The 16,626-nt window shown below is 51.8% G+C and overlaps 4 non-coding genes across 4 annotated transcripts; 2 read left to right on the forward strand and 2 right to left on the reverse strand.

Annotated features, from left to right (window-relative positions):
* The first annotated feature begins 386 nt into the window (after window positions 1-386).
* Window positions 387-468, forward strand: Trnas-uga (transfer RNA serine (anticodon UGA)). Its single transcript has one exon. It is a non-coding gene; the product is annotated as a tRNA-Ser (tRNA).
* A 4,978-nt stretch (window positions 469-5,446) lies between these two features.
* On the forward strand, window positions 5,447-5,518 carry Trnaq-uug (transfer RNA glutamine (anticodon UUG)). The gene has a single exon. It is a non-coding gene; the product is annotated as a tRNA-Gln (tRNA).
* Window positions 5,519-13,654: 8,136 nt separating this feature from the next.
* On the reverse strand, window positions 13,655-13,736 carry Trnas-aga (transfer RNA serine (anticodon AGA)). The gene has a single exon. It is a non-coding gene; the product is annotated as a tRNA-Ser (tRNA).
* Window positions 13,737-16,544: 2,808 nt separating this feature from the next.
* On the reverse strand, window positions 16,545-16,626 carry Trnas-aga (transfer RNA serine (anticodon AGA)). Its single transcript has one exon. It is a non-coding gene; the product is annotated as a tRNA-Ser (tRNA).

A 16,626-nucleotide genomic window follows, 5' to 3' on the forward strand; every position in this document is an offset into this window, starting at 1 on the left:
AAATCCCCTCTCATTTTACACAATTTCAGCCAATAATATGGAAAACAGGTAAGTTAATAAAAAAGCACACAGAGCAGAGTATCAGAAGGGGGGCGGCAGGTTTAGTATAGTGTATACGAAAAAGGAAAAATACCAACTTTCATTCGCAACCCGTAAGTTGTGCTTTCTTCGAACGAGGAAAAAGAATGATGCACGTATGAAAAAGAACATTCTCGTTTTCCTTCTCTCTCTGTGGCACATTTCCACGGACTTTTGACTCCCTCTGGTAAGTTAGTGTGCAAAGAAGTAAGGAAAACGTAAGCGCTTGAAAAGTGTATATCTTTTTTCAGCGTTTTCCATTCGCCTGGAGCCGCCGAATTCCATTCTAGCCACTCCATTTCCCAACAGCTGTGGTGTCCGAGCGGTTAAGGAGATGGACTTGAAATCCATTGGGTTCTACCCGCACAGGTTCGAATCCTGTCTACAGCGCAAAAACACTCCGCGTTCGGGTATCTCCCTCCGATCGATGGAGAAAACATTTTTACAGTTTTTATGCATCGAAAGTATTCCCTTTTAGACGCTTAATCCTTTTGTTTTACGCTTGTAAAGTTGACGAGTTTGCAAGCAAATTATCATCCACCGGATGGCTTTGAGGACCATCACGGCTGGCAATCAAACGTGGCACACAAAAGGCTACGGTTTCATCGTTCGCTTAAAGAATCCCGAAAAGTTTCCGAGAATCCTTAAAGCACAAAACTCAATAAACCTGCCGCAGCGTTCGAGAACATCAATCCCCACCTGGTCGTTGATGGACCAGGGGCCGGACGTCATTCCATCGCTGCGCAGGGAGGAGAAACTTCCTGGTGAATGTGTTTTGACATTTCCGGAAGGCACTTTTCCGTGCGGCTTTCTTCGTTCCGTTTCCTGCGAAGCCCGACCTCAACCTTACACAGCCGCACCCACACACGCACAGGCTCGCTCCCACGCAAAACCCACGCTAGACCACCAAACCCGCTTGTGTTGCGTGAAATAGGACGGAAAGCGTACGGAAGCGTGGTGCGCGAGGAGAAAAATGATATTTGCGTGCGTCGGTGTTTCCGGGAGTGGTGTCGCGGGATTCGAAACAAAAGAGAAAAAAAGCGTGGGTCGATTTTATGGATCCTTGACGGCCGGTCACCTTCCCAAGCCCGTCAACCTTCCCCAGGAATGGGAAGGAAGGCGCAACAAAAACAAAACCCTGGTAGGTCCTGAAGGTTCCGATTCCCGAAATGGGCAAAAGCGAAAAAAAAAACACCCCAGGCCCCAGTTGCCGGAAAGCAAACTCGCCCGTGAATTGGGAGAAAACGCTCGAAACCTCCTCGAACTGGAAAGCCATCACAGAATGTGAACCCCGGATTTCGGCGAAGAGTCGGCACCACAATTCGGTTCAAATAGCTACCGCAACTTCCGAGAGATGCACGCCGGAATTCTTCGAGTCGTCCCAGACGAATCACGCGAAACCAGCTTTGCCCTTTGCCGGGCTTTGGTAGTCGTACCGTTCACCGTGCGGCAATATCGATTGAAGACGGAAGGTCGTCCCCGTCAAGGACATGTTGGTGGTGTCTCTTGAGCTCGGTGTCGATTCGTTCGGCCATGGGGAAACCGGCCACGAACTCCGCTGAAATTGCTTCTCGCCCGCGAAAGTTCAGCCTACGTACGCCAAGTTCGGGGAACATTTCGACGCTAAAGCTTCCCGCGATTGATGGGAATTTTCGCTCTCTTCCTTCGCTCATCAAAGGTTGTGGTCCGGACCCGCGAATATCCTCGAAATGCAAACCCATCACTGCTCATCCTCATATCATCACCGTCGAGCCCGTTGTTAGAAGCCGAGCCGGAGAACGGATTACAAAAGCTAAAAACCCACTCGACTTCGGGACGCGCAAACGGGATGAGAATGCATCCACGGCTGGCACGGGCTGCGTGCGACCCTTCGCGGTGCTTCGAAGAGAAAGGTCAACGTACGAAGGGATCGCGCACAAACCATCATTTCGTGTGGCCGGAATAGGCACACGGAAGGAAGCGCGTCTGACGTGCACGTCCGCGCCGTGGAAGCCTGCCTCATGGAAGCGAGGGTGCACAGGGTACACAAAGCAACACCGCGGATCCGGCTTTCCCGGCAGACCGACGCTCGCCTGCTGCGTTTGGGCCATCCTGTCTTGGGCGCGCGCATTCGCGTATGTTTATTTGTGTATCTACATTTGTCTCCGGTTCGTCGGCTTGAGAGCCTTCCCGCACGCCGTTGGTGCATCCTCGAGGAAGGATATTACCCGGGAGAGGAGGGAAGGAGACGAACTCAAACAAAAAAAAGTGCAGGCAGACGAAATCTGCTTAAAGAGCCCAACAAAACTCGAGGTTCACCTGCTTTTCCCCCATCGTCAACCGGCTTTGAGACAACCAGCGTGAATGAGAAAGAACGTGTGTGTGAGAGAGAGAGAGAGAGAACGCGCAAGAGCGAGATGGAAGCCGACCGGCGACGTTAGGACACTCGCTTGGGTTGCTGCGATGCCTTCTCGACGAGCCACACCATCAGCAGGATGGCAACAGCGAGGTATCCTTAGCATACCATGCCACAAAGAGAGCGAGAGCGAGAGCGAGATAAAAGGCAAAAAAAAAGTCCCTATCTCGCTTACCCCTTCTCACCATCGTTGCGGGAGCGTCCTGTTTTCCCCCACACCAAGCAACATACCGTGCGAGCGAGAAAGGACATCCGAGCCTGGAAAGGGTCCCGGTGATAGACATTAAAGAATGAGGTTTATTGAAAAATCGCTCGCCCTGCCCGTACCAACGGAAAATGAATGAACGAACAGAGCGAGCGAGAGAGAGCGAGCGAGAGAGAGAGATCGTCACAGTCGCAGTAACACACCATCGCCAACATCCACCGACCGGCAGCATAGAAGGGGCAACCGGCGTGTATACACCCAACTGCGACAGCATAGCATATGGATCGATCTGAAGCGATCCGAGAGGGCCAAAAGAACGCTCTTACTTTTCTCTTTCCCTCACACGCACTCTCTCTCTCTCTCTCTCGCTCACACTCTCTGTGTGCTGTGTCCCTTGGGTTGTTGAAATGCAATGCAAACGTGATTTCCATCACGTACGAGCATAAATGGCGTACACACGGGGCGTACGAGGCGAGAGCCGTTCGAAATGATGGCATATTATGTTGTGTTTTATTGTGGGTCGATTTTCTAAAGCCGCCCGCTTCGCCCACTCTGTTCCCTCGTCTGTGTTTTGTCGTACTCTTCTTCCGACCGGTCCCACCCGGTCGTACGGTTTTTTGGTATTCATTACGCTTTTCCAATTAAAGCTAAAAGCACGCTCGTCGATGCGAACCGGGAACAGAGCAAAGTGGCATTTTGTGAAACGGTGGATTAAATTGCGACGGAAGCCACACCGACGAGAAGGGCTTTTCCGCCCAATGTGCGCCAGGTTCACCGGGTGAATATGATTGTTCCCGCATACTTTTTTTTTCTCTCTCTCTCTCTCCCCTTTATCGCGTGCAATCGGTCTGCGTTCGTTTATCAATGCGACCGATGTGCCAGGAATGAGACACTGTTCTGGGGGTGAGGGATCGAAAACAACGACAAACGCTATTCTCACACCTAGCCACAGTAAGAATTCCTCAGTGGTGAAGTGAAGGATTAACCGATTAGCTATTAACCGATTATTAACTGAATTAAATGATTACTAATTCATTAACGCAGATTTCACTGTAGAACGCATGTTGTTGTGTTCGTTTGTGTGTTTGGGATATGAATTGTGCCCGAACTTTCAACACCTTCCTGGAGCTAATTGTCAATCGGGATCGGAAAAAAAATCCCCATTTACGGGCAAGTAGGAGCATTTCGGAGCAACAATTTTACCTGAAGTTGATTAATGCCGGTGCTTTTTCCCACCATATGTCACCGTGCGCAGATTGCACACACCATAGGCGTCGATTTATCTGTATCTGTGTGTGCAACTTTCAGCGAATAAAAATCCAATTGTAATATGCGACCGCACCCATCACACGTTCGTCCTTCGCATCGGCGTCCTTTTGTCCACTTTTTTTCGTCTTTCGCAACACTCGTTGCAAATGGTTACACCGAGGCTTTGTTACACCGTTCGCCAACGCGTCAAGTGTCCGATCCGGTTGTGGGCATCGGTGGCCACCACGCCGCCGTTCAACACCTTATGAACACAGCCCATCATCATCGGCAATCATCATCGGCGTCATCAGTACGCCGGCAGCACCGAGCTCGAGCCAGCTTCCGCGATGACAAGGGAGGAGGTTGTTTAACATGCCACCGAATGGCCTCCGGTTGATTGTGTGTTCCGTTTTTATTTTATTTTATTTTAGGTTTCCAACGTCGGGGTTTTCCTTCGCGACGATATCCTGACCACCGTGCCCACGTGTGAGAGCGTTCGTATGCGTGTGGGTTGTGTGGCTGTGTTGGTCGATTTACCCACCGTAGGATAAACTCGATTATGGGAGTCGGATTTTATGGCATTTGCCGTCACCGTCGCCGTCATGTGCAGGAGAGAGAATCCTTTTTGCCAAGCGAACCCTCCGTGACGGAAGGACCGCTTTTCCCGCGAACTGCCTGAAAAGCCACCGGAGCCATCCGACCAGCCCGACCAGCACAAAAAAAAGGGTCCTTCAAGATTGGTTTTTCGTGGTTGTCCATCTACCGCTCGATTCTCGATCCGTGGTGATTTTGGACCATTTTTTGTTGTTGTTGTTGCTTCTCATCCCCCTTCGACGATTCACATCCTTCCTCTCTCGCAACATCCTTTTTGCATAGCACGTAGCAGCCACTGCCGGTGTGTTTGTGTAGGGAAGGGATTCTGCTTTCCAGGCTGTGTGTGAGTGTTTGCCACCACAACGGAAACCTTTCGGAAGCGTCTCGGGAAGAGGTGTTTAGTGTGTGCGAGATTAAGTTCATCCGTTTCGAACGAGATCGAACCACGGGGGATTCAAAAGCAACGCACATTGTGGCTTTTGGGACGACAGTCCTTTAGAAGGCGCTTAGAACCAATTAGAAAGCGATAATGATAAGCTCTACGCAACTCTACCGAAGGCGCTAAGGGAAACGCGATAAAATACTTTCCCCCATCAGCAGAACACACACACTCCATTACTCCCTTTCTTGTTCTTTTTTATCGTGCCAGTGATGAACAACATAAAAAAACGACCACCGCAGAGTACATCGGCGTTTATCACTGATACGCGGTCGGGTTTGCTTGCTTTATCGGAGAGAAAAACACCCCCTTGGCGGAGTTGGTGTATGGGAAGAAAAAAAAAAACACACACACACACATAACAGCACGACGTAAGCGTAATTCGATACGAAAGTGGAGAGATGATGAGTGCACAATAGTGCGCTGATGGGGTGGTGGGCCACTTCAACAGGTGCTGCATGGTTCCAGATGCTGGAACGGTCAGCTAGGTTCCATGGTGTAATGGTTAGCACTCAGGACTTTGAATCCTGCGATCCGAGTTCAAATCTCGGTGGAACCTTCATTTATGATAAAACAACAAAGCTCGCCAGAAGAAACATTAAAAATAGTAGGTGGTGAAACTCTCTCCTCCTCCCTTTCAACACATATATTTTCCTTTCCCTCTCTAGCAGCTCGTTGTTTGTTATTCCTTTTGGTGTGTGTTGGGGTGTGTACTTTTGCTATATTGTTTTGTGATTATGATAATACATGATAATGTGTAAGTGGTGATGTGGAATACTTCCCCCAAGAGCCATGCTTGAAGAAGCAAAAAAAAAAAGGTCGATAAATCCATCACCCCTCGGGAGCGGAGCAAACGAGACAACTGAAAGAAAGAATGGAAGAAAGAGGAACTAAAAACGAACACACTGTATTCAACGACGCATAATTGTTCTTCCTTTTCTTTATCTCTCATTCCCAGGTTCAGCATTTAAGCGAGTGAATAAAACAAACATTCCCATGCAGCGAACGTTTTTCGGTTGAACAAAGCTCGAGCTCATTCAAGCGAACTGCACGGAATAGAGACTAATAGCACCTTTGCTAAATGGAATCGTAGCGAAGCTATGATCATACACACAGCAACTGCATTGAGGAATGAGTTAACTCCAAATTAACCGCCCGAACGACAGACACGTGTAATGTGTGCTAAAGTCACATTCGGCATAATCCATGATTGACTTCATGGGAGAGCATTCGCATCCCTTCCTGGCTTTCTGAAGCTAGCACACCATCTTCAAGACCCTTTTGAGCATTTCCTCGCCGGTCGATCACATCCATCCTCCGACAATTAATCTCCCTCCTCCTCCCCATTGTCGGCTGCAATGGGTTTCGTTTTTCGGCGATCGTCCACCCCACGATCGAACAGTGAGCGCGTGCAGGGGGTCGTCGAGCTTTATACATCGACCGATTCCCTTTTGAACAGGGGGCCGCGATCCGAGGATATAGGGCGCTCTTTCTTACCCTCGTTTGCAGACCACACGATAACCTCACCAACCAGGGTAGGAGTGCGTGTGTATGTGCACACGGTTGCGTCTCAACCAAGCGTCATTCGATACTTCCCTCCTTGAGGTTCTGCCTGTCTGCCTGCCTGCCTGCCTGCAAGCGAGCCTTCGAAGACGAACCATCGGCAGAAGAAACCGGCGGCAGATGCACACTGGCATCTTGGTTCTTGGTTCCCCCTTATTTCGAGATCATCGCCGGCCGGCCCAGACTCGGTAGGATCCCTTCCCAGATTGTTGTCTGGGGAACAGGGGGAACAGGAACAACAGCAAGAACGGAAAAAATGCACCCTCCGGGATAAAGGAGCACGGCACGGAAAGCCGGCCTCAGATCCTGCCACAGGGTCCTTCTCGTGCGTCATCCTCCGATACTCCGGGGTCATTCACATCACACCGTCGACAAGCGCGCTTTCTCGCTCGCACGATCGCTCGGGTCTGTCTGTCCTTTTTTTTCTCTCCTGGCGTGCGCGATCGCGCTTAATCTCGCCCATTCTCCCATTCTACGATCGTTCGCCGTGTCTTTGCCACCTTTTTCATCTTCATCCATCTCGATTAGTTCGAAGAAATTAATCTTGCACCCGCGAGCAGCAACCCGGACACGACGAACCGGCGCACCGAAAAGCGAGCACAATATTTCTCACCGGCCGCCAAAAGACAGACAGACCACCTCCAGCACGGAACAGATCGCACTCGATCGTTGGCTTTCGATGCTGTACGTGCGCGTGTGTGTGCGTGTGGGTGTGTGTGTTTTCCCTTTTTTACCTACACTTCACCCACCCAGCAGCAAAACGACGATCGATGTCGATCTCGATCTCGAGTCCCTTCTCACGTCATCACTCACGCTCACGAGCTCATCTCATCACGCGTCTCACTACGCGGCGCGAGCCTTCACGCGCTAAACGGCGGGCTCTTAATCGGGATCGTCTCACCGTCTTCCCTCTGCTTTTTTCGGACATTTGTTTCGCTTTTGTTTTGCGTTTGCGTGTGTGTTTTCCCCTTTCCAATCCCCCCTCCCGTGCGTCCCGCTTCTCCACGGTTCGCCCTTTTGTTCTCGCTCCTTTTTCTTTTATTTTGCTTTTTTTTTTGGGCTTCTCCGTTCGTTCAATTTCTTGGTGCCATTTTACCTTATGCGGTGGCCAACGTTTCGGTTGCTTTGCCCCAGACGTTTTTAGCAGTTTCCATCCGTTTAGGTTACGACTCGGTTCTCGGTTTTGGGAGAACATCACGGTTTTTTTTTCTTCTGTTGGGTAATTTCTGTAGGTTCTGCTCTCTCGCTCTGGCCACCGCTTGGCCTCCCTTGCGTCTCATTCATTCCGACCGGCTTTGGGCGTTACATATTAGGGGTTTTGATTGCCTATCCATCCGTCTGAGATGCCCGCTGCCGTTTTCTTGCTTTACCGATCAACGAATGTTTTATTTTTCCTCTCTTCTTCCCGTTGACGACGATCGAAAAGGAATCTGAACCCACACACACACACACACGCACGCATCCATCCGCCAACTCGCGGCGCGTTTGGGGCCCAATGCCATTTCTAGTGCGCTTGTGAGAGACTGCCGATTCTCGCTCCATCGGACGCATCCTGGCCCTCGGGGTTTCATCGAGCGCATCCTGCCAGCTCGCTGCTGGGTGGTCCTTTTGGCGTGGAACTGAAACATTGGACACAGCAGCAACAACAAAAAACACCCAACCATCGGTCACGACGTGGACGGTCAAGATGAAAGCAAGCGCCCGTTGGAAGCCCTTTAAAGCCCCAGTCATTAAATCCGACTTAAGACACACCGAGCGAGGACCTCAGCGAATGGGCGCAGGGTCGTCCAGGGTCTGGCCTGTCGTAAAGCTTCCTCTGGGAAGGCGCCAGAGCACCCAAAATGCGGTGGTTCAGCGAACGGTTTTGCTAAAACTTGTGCCATCGATTATTGGTCCCATTCGGCCCGCGTCGGATGCAGGCGGTCACAGATTACCTATTATTGTTATTAGACGCCGGTAAACCCCTAAATTCGGGCAAGTGGGGGCTGTAGCGAAATGCTTCTGCTTCATTATGGTCATTATATGTTCGGTTGGAAAGCCCTACGACGATTTCCGGCAAACAAAAACGCTTCGCAACGCAAAGAGGATCTCCTCCTTCTCGCGGGCCATCATGCAACGCACCAAATTTGCACTCCTTAAGGTGGCACAACATCAAAAAACTCCTCCCCGGTCATTCCTCCCCGGTGGACCGGGGACCTCTTGCCTCCCACCCACCCATCACGTCTGAGATCGTGTAGGTGTCGAAATTCAGATCAATCTGATCACAGGGTTACACAGACGGCATATGCAAGGCAAGCAATAGCCCGCTCAAAAACCAACCTACAGCCACATAATTAATCGTTCTCCTGACCAAGGCGCATTCCCACCTCCAACACCTACCTTCAGCCCACCCTGCGTCGGTGAAAGAATGCGGGGGCACTGACGCCCGTGGTGTACCACTTCCCGAATGGTGTTGTATGTGTGTTTCGACAAATTCGACCCTCCCGGAGGTTGGCGGAAAATTCCTGGAAAGCCCGACACCGGCACCAACCAACACACACACACATGCCGCTTCCTTCGCTGTATGTGTGCCCGTGTACCAATGGCAGTGAAAAAAAGCCACACGGTAAAGAAGGCACACACGTGAGAGAGAGAGAGATCAATGAAATTCCCAACTCCGCCGGTGCGCGTCCCACGAGGGCCTAAGTCTGGCAAGGGGAAGCCGCAAACAGCCTGGCCAGCCTGGCATATATTTGAGATGGTTTTCCCATCGATCGAGGCGCGCTCGCAGTTCAGTTCTCTGTTCTCGATCGCACTCGATCGCCCAGAGGGTCAAGAACGCACCTGCCCCAAAAGGGAGCTGGCTGGCCGGGGGAGGTCTGCCTTCCATCCGGTCTGACCTCCATGAGAAAGAGAGAGAGAGAGAGAGAGAGAGTGCGAGATGTGGTACGGTTTCCGATTCGTCACGTGTGCGATGCTGCTACCATTGACGAAAAATCGGGCGTCCTCCAAAAGGAAGCCCCATTCGAGATGGAGCAACAATTTTTCATCACTAATCTCCACCGGTAGGGTTATTTCGTTTTTTCACCGGCCTGTCTTTTCCCTTTTGGGCTCGAACGGGGTTGGGGGTTGATTACGTATCGCGGGTTCTCTTCGCGAGGGCTTAGCCGTCGACGCGAATGGAGGTCAGTCCGTGTGCCGGTCCCATTCTTTCGCGGGTGTCTGTTTTTTTTCTCTCTCTTTTCGGGAGTTCTTTTGGTGGGAGAAAATCGTGACGACGAAGCGTGAAACGAGCCGATGGGACGCGAAGAGATGAGGAAGAGCAAAAAAAAACTGAAGGAAAAAAAACCCACCACCAAAACCGTGCCTAACCAAACAAATGGTCGATCGGGTTGATGAGATGGTGTACCGGTTCAGGTTAAAAGGCGTCCGAATGAGCGTAATAATAATGAAAAAAAAAAGAAGTTAAATAAATGAAGATGCCCCTGCTGTCTGTGGCGCAGCGCAGTTTGAATGGGCCACATTTCCATCCGAAATGAAACAGCCACACAGCACAGCTCTCGACCGTGTTTAAGGGGGAGGGGGTAAAAATTTAATCCTTTCGAGCGCGCACGAGCGAAAAAAAAAGCTCCCTCACGAAAGCCCACGCGGGAAAGCGAGAGAAACGGCCTGCTTAGATGAAGTTTTTGGAATATATTGCTATTGTCATAAGCTCACATTGCGAACGCCGTCGATGGTGAAGGGTTTACTCACGTTTTGCTGGCGTTCGGTCGATCGGCGATGGTCAAAAAGCCTGCAATGGAAAGCGAGAAAATATAGCGTTACAATACTGCTGCAATCGAAGCTTCACCGTGCGTTTCCCGATCAGGGTGTTGTGGTTGTGTCAGGGCCCAATGAAGAAAAAAACCCCACCCGACAACAAAACATTCGCTTGCAAGCAAACGAGATAGAGCAGAATTAACCGGCATCGATTTATTCTACCCACGAGCAACGCGAGCCTCGCACGGGTGGTAATTTAGTTTGAGAATGTAAAAGATTTAAGAGCGCCGCTTTAAATCCACCTCGCCTCGGGGCGAATGGCGCTGAAAATCGTAAACTCCTCCACACAAACCGTTACACCCGCGGTGAAAGAAAACGGAGGAAAAGTGCCCGTTTTTTTTACGGCTGGGAAAATGTGCGCCCGTTTGATGATGGAACCGTTGGCGCGCGTAGACTCGCGCGTTCGGTGCGTTTTCCTCCGTCACGGATGAGCCTGTTTTTGCGTGCTTCGGACTCCGGCGGGGGAGGTTTCATGTTTTTTTTTCCCCAAATGTTCCGCTACCGCTACGCCGGTGAAAAGTGAGCCCCAAGCGTCGTGGGTTAGCCTAACCTCGAAAATGTTCGAACAAACGGCAAGACGGCAAGACAGAATCGCGCCCATGCGCGAAAGCAAAGCCTACTTCGAGATCAACTCAACGAATCCTTTACTGGTTGTTTCTTTTCTTTTTTGTTTCGTCATTCCACGAGCCAGAAATTAAAACCACATCTCGCCGGTCGCCGGTGCTTTTTATTTTTGCAGCAGCAGCAGCAGCAGCGGCAGCGACCAACACACACAACCAACCCCCTTTCTGAGGGGCGTTTGGCAATCGCCATCCTTCGACGATCCTTGAAGGGAATTTTCCCATCGCCCAAGCGCTTAATACAGTTGCAGCCGTCGGTGGTGGTTTGGGGTGAAAATTAATGAAAATTTTCCGACAACCACCCGACAACCCCCACACCCACGACCAGATCCGTTATTTGTCATCGTCACCTACCCCCACATCCATCCATCCATCCATCCCCCCCCCCCCCCCTCATCATCGGCTGGTTCGCCTTCACGCGGGTTGCGTTCGAAGAACAACGAGGTGAAGGTGAAAGTTACAAAGTTGTGCACACCGTTACTAGGCTGATGGAACCACCCCGCTGGGTGGGAGAGCCTGTTGGAAAGGGTGGAAAGCATTGAATGGGTGGGGTGGGGTGGGGTGGGGGAGTGCTGAGAGGACTGACTGCTACGTCAGAGTGTCCGCTCGAAACGAGAGCGAAATGGTCGCTATGAGTGAGAGCAACCGACGATGGTGCGTACGAGCGAGAGCGCACGATTGAGTGAGCAACGAGCGAGCAAGAGAGAGCGAGAGAGAGAGAGACAAAAAACGAGAACGCGAGAACGGGTGCACGAGTGAGCGAGACAGCGACAAACAGGGAGCATAAATGAGCACTCGGAAACGGTGTCATTTGGTAGGGGCGCTGAAAAGCGACAAAGAAAGGAAAATCCACCGGCGTGTCGTCTCGTTGTGTGTCCAGGTCACCCGCTTCATCCCGCTGTCTTGGACCACCCGATTCTTGCTTCCCTTAGAAATAGCTGCTTGTTTGGAAGCGATTTTTGCGGCGTGAATTGTTTGACAGCGCCCGTTTTCCCTCTTTGTTCGCGGGTTGTGTGTGCCGCGATTTGTCGATTAGTTGCCTTCCGTCAGGTTCACCCTTAAAAAAACCTGTTATCACAATCCATTGATGGTCGATGGTTCGAAAGGTGCATTTGGGAACCACCGTATGCTCAAACGCGGGCCACCGCCAACCACGGGAAGTGACGGTTTATTGGCAAATTTCATCATTTGCGTACTCGTTTCCCTCGGGCTCCGTTTTGGCTCAAGGCCATCGGGGGGGGGGGGGGGATCCTAAAGAGGATGAGAAGGACCCTGCGGACCACATCACGGACGAGCAGACAGGGGGGTAGGTAAAGAGAATTGAAAAACGTTTGAGCATACACAAAAAAAAAACACCATCGAACGATCTCTGTGGCCCTCGTCGCGTGGTGCATTAGAAACGGAGCGACACAGGGTGCACCCTTGGTCAGGTCGGGCGGGGGAGGGAGGATGAATGGATGGGGGAGGGTTGAAGGGCGGACGTAAAGGCTCGTAAATCGTGCTCTGTTGCTGTTTGCTATTGTTACCACCGTGTGTGGCACTCACGGAGCACTCACGCGACACTCACCAAAAATCAGCTGAGCGAAGCAAGCGAAACACGCACACAACGCCACCAAGCGTCACTCACACCACGCACACAACCACTGCCGTGTGATTTGATGGTGTGCGAGCGTGACTTACACACACACACACACACACACACACACACGAAACCAGCTGAGCGCGGCTTTCGTCCCTCGACCCTTTTTTTCCGCAGCAACGCACCTTGCACACACAGGTGATTCTGCGACGGACCGGGGCGCGCTTGTAGTTGTATGCGTGACGGGGAATTCCTGCCGCCCGTGGGTGACGGAATTCGCACGCGCGCGCGCGCACCCTTCCACCCAGCTCACTTCCCGCTTCCAACCCGCATTGGGCAGCGTTTCGTTGCATTGGCGAGACCGTGCAGAAATGGGAAAACCGCCGCGCGAGCGAGGGTAATTCTGTTTGATGACGCGACGAACCATTCGCTGAACACGCCGAGACGCCCTTGTGTGTGGCGAGTGACTCTGCCACCCCCTCCCCCGGGCCTTAACTCTCGACCAACCCGACGAAAGGGTTTTTTTTGTTTGCTACCACCACGGTACCGTGGTTGCGCTTCTGTTTATGCTCTGGCTAAGTTTGGGTTTTAATCACGCAGAAAAAGGTAAAATAATGATAGTGAGTGCACGCGCGCTCGCACACAAAGGGTCTCGTTCCTTCGCCCAGTGGGATGAAGGAGGGGGTAGGAGAGGGGGGGGGGGGGAACTAGCTGCTGATCACTTGAAGGTGACGTTGGCGAAAAGTCCACCTGTGACCGGGAGCCCGGTGCGATGTAATTGGCCAAAGTAATTGATCGCCCGGGGGCGTGTACGAGGTGGCCAGTCAAGCCAGCACACAATGGTCATAATTTGGTGCGAGTGCGAACACAGCGCTAGTAATGGGAATGATTACTACCGTTTTTCGTACAATGCACTTCCGCGAGGGCTTACGAAGCGATGTTTGCCACGAATGGATGGAAATCAAAGCCAATCTAATTTGAAACAATTATCCAATTGATGCCCAAAAGCTCTACAAAACGATAGATCACGCACAGCAATAGATAGTCATATAAGAGATATCTATCAACCGCTGTACAATATACCTGGTACACCGAAAATGAAACACTACAAAATAAAAAAAGAGATAGTAGTTTTCGCAGCCGGTAGGATTCGAACCTACGCTCCCAGAGGGAATCTGATTTCTAGTCAGACGCCTTAACCGCTCGGCCACGACTGCTTGGTGACGGCAGGCTTCACAAACGCATACAAAACCCCTGACAGCATACCTTTGCAGTCTTCATTTGCGTACAGTTTCGTGCTGTTATGCTATTCGAATGTACCATCGAACGACAAAACGATGGTTTCCGAGCGGCCTTTCCGCTGGCAATGACGATGATGACGTTGAATTACGTCAACACACGGGGGCTGCGAACGGATGCGTGGTGGTGGTGGGTAGCCACTTTGACAGAAATATTAGCCCGGCAAGGAAACGGGAATGAAAGGCCTTCTTTCCGGCACTCGTCGACCTCAGGTCTTGTCCGTGCTGCTGCGTAATTAAATCTCCATAACGCGATACGAAGCAAACGTAGGAAAACAGCTTATACAAGCACATAGGAAAATGGAATCACACTATGCTTGTGTCGATCCCTCGTCTCTTCCTAGCATTGGCATGCAAAATTTCACTCCCTTCCACACCACGGCAAAAAGATGTGCCCCGCCGTTTTGTTTGCTTAACCTTTCCGGGCAACCTTTTAAAAAGTCATTTTCCAAGCAATCCACCCACGAGTCCTTTCCCTTTTTGTCCTTGCAGGCGACATTCTTTCAGCTTTTCGATGGGGGAGTCCCCATCAGACAGGACATTCGAGATCGATGGTGACAAGTTGGCCAATTGGTCGGTCTCATGCAACCAGCGCCAAGTATTGCACCTTTCTGCGCTGGCTACAAGAAAGTGCGAAACACATTAATCAAGGTGTTTAAAACACACACACAGCAACAACAAAACACCCTTCTAATAGAACGCGCAAAAAAATAAGGGCGCAAAACGAAACACCACGTTCCGCGAGATAAGCGCAAGCGATCGGGGCGCGCTCAACACGACGTGGTGGCGGCGGCGGCGACCTACCAAACCGCCCGAAAACCAGGCCAAATAAATATGCCGCGAGCTGGCTGGATCGGTGGTCTCCCCCAAAGCCCCGAGGGTTGGACCTGTGGGTGGTAAGCTAGCTACCACCCGCTTCATCCAAACGCCACCCCATCATCGAGCGCTTGACGAAGCGAGCTCGGATTCGAAAACCATACGCCAAGTGAGACAGCAAAAGGAAAAGCGCCGTATGCGCTCGGGAAAAGCCAACCGATGTGACCGCGAAGGGAAAGTTTTCGGACCACCGGTCGCCGGGCGCTGGACTTGCTGTAGAGGTTTGAAGCAGCTACGAGGAGGAACATGCGCGCGCGCGCGTGTTTGTGTGGCTACTGCACTGCTGGCGTATGGGTCGGACACATTAGCAGGTGTGCTTGCTGGGTGACGACGAGATAAAGACACACCATTTGGTGGAGCAGACCTTGGTGAACATTCCCTCCCCAGGGGGACACAAGGTGGATGCGTGCGAGCCGCCAATGGTGGCCTTCTCCCGCCCGATCCGGTTGCAAATTAAATTCCAATAAAACACACTGCGAACCTCACACGACTGGACCTCTTCGTCCTCGAGCTAGAGGGTGAAAATCGATGAGCGTCCGGAAGCCCACGAGTCTTCCGCGTGTGGTGTTTCATTTTCCACCAGAGCCACCAGAGCGAGCGCACGCCTACTACGACCGGTAGTTGACGGTTTTGCGGCGTGAAATGTTGATCGGAATGCGTAGCCGAGTCTCTGCTGGTCTTCCACAGTCACTACGGTTGCCCAGGGCAACCCCTCACGTAGACCAATTTTCCCGATTTTTCCATCAGCGGCAGGGTGGCGTTGCGTTTTGTGCGAAAAGAGAACAAGAGCGCGAGCACTAAACACACTAAAGCTAAACTAATCATCCGAATCAAAATGGGCGGAGCGGGAAGGTAGGTGGGAGGTGGGGGGGGGGTGCATGTGCTGCTGTTGCTGAAAGAGCACGCGTAATACCGCTGATAAAAGCTGGCTTTTGCGATTCACCCGCCAAAAAGCCCGTCGAAACGGCGAAAAGAACAGCGCCGCGAGTTGTACGGCAGGGTATGAGGGCAGCGAGAGGAAAGGGAGAGGCGGGGGGGGGGGGCATTTATTGCCACGAAGTCACATAATTTCGGTAGGTCACGTAATCGTTAAGCAAATGAGGAAGAGAAACGAACGACGAGAAGCCGCCGTCGCCCTCGCCGCCGCCGCGCGCTGCTGTCAGCGTCGACTGGCTTTCCTAGCAATGTGCTCACACACGCACCCGTAGGCACACGCTGTGGCATGCAGAGTATGTGTGTGCGAGAGAGAGAGAGAAAACCCCCCGGGCATATGGTGGTGTGCTCTCTCGGTCACTCTCTCACTGCCAGTGGCGCTTGACGGTTCGCTGGCGATGGAAAGGCTGCCCCTTTGGGTCCATTATTTCGCGTCGCGAGTGTAGCAGCTTTACGCCTACTTTGCGCCTACTCCTCCACGGGTGCGCGTTTTCTTCGCTCAGTCTCCCGTGGATGCGATAGGTTGTGGTGGGGTGGGAGAGGAGGGTCTCTCGCACTACTTCGGATACGCGGTTTCCATCCCAACCGTCAGAGGGCGTCCGCAGAGAAGAGCGAAAGCGAGCATGTGCGAGAGCGAGACAAGCGAAGCCGTGGTGTGTCGTGGTCGTGCGAGCGAGAGACAAAGTTCAAGGATTTTTGTTGATTTTTGGGTTTCCTCGAACTGCTACGCACGGCTCGTGGAAGCCCCCCGATCTGATGGACTGGAAAGCCGGCGCCTGATGAACGCTCAAGAATGGTATTTTTTACTGGGTAACAGAAAAAAAGAATCACAATCCCCTACTCAACAACAGAGAGAAGGTTAAGCGTGTAGTATTATTTTTCACAAAAAAAGGAGATTTTCCTTCCTGCATTCATTCTCGCAGTCGGTAGGATTCGAACCTACGCTCCCAGAGGGAATCTGATTTCTAGTCAGACGCCTTAACCGCTCGGCCACGACTGC

Source organism: Anopheles nili, chromosome 2, assembly GCF_943737925.1.
Source record: "Anopheles nili chromosome 2, idAnoNiliSN_F5_01, whole genome shotgun sequence".
NCBI classification, from domain to species: domain Eukaryota; kingdom Metazoa; phylum Arthropoda; class Insecta; order Diptera; family Culicidae; genus Anopheles; species Anopheles nili.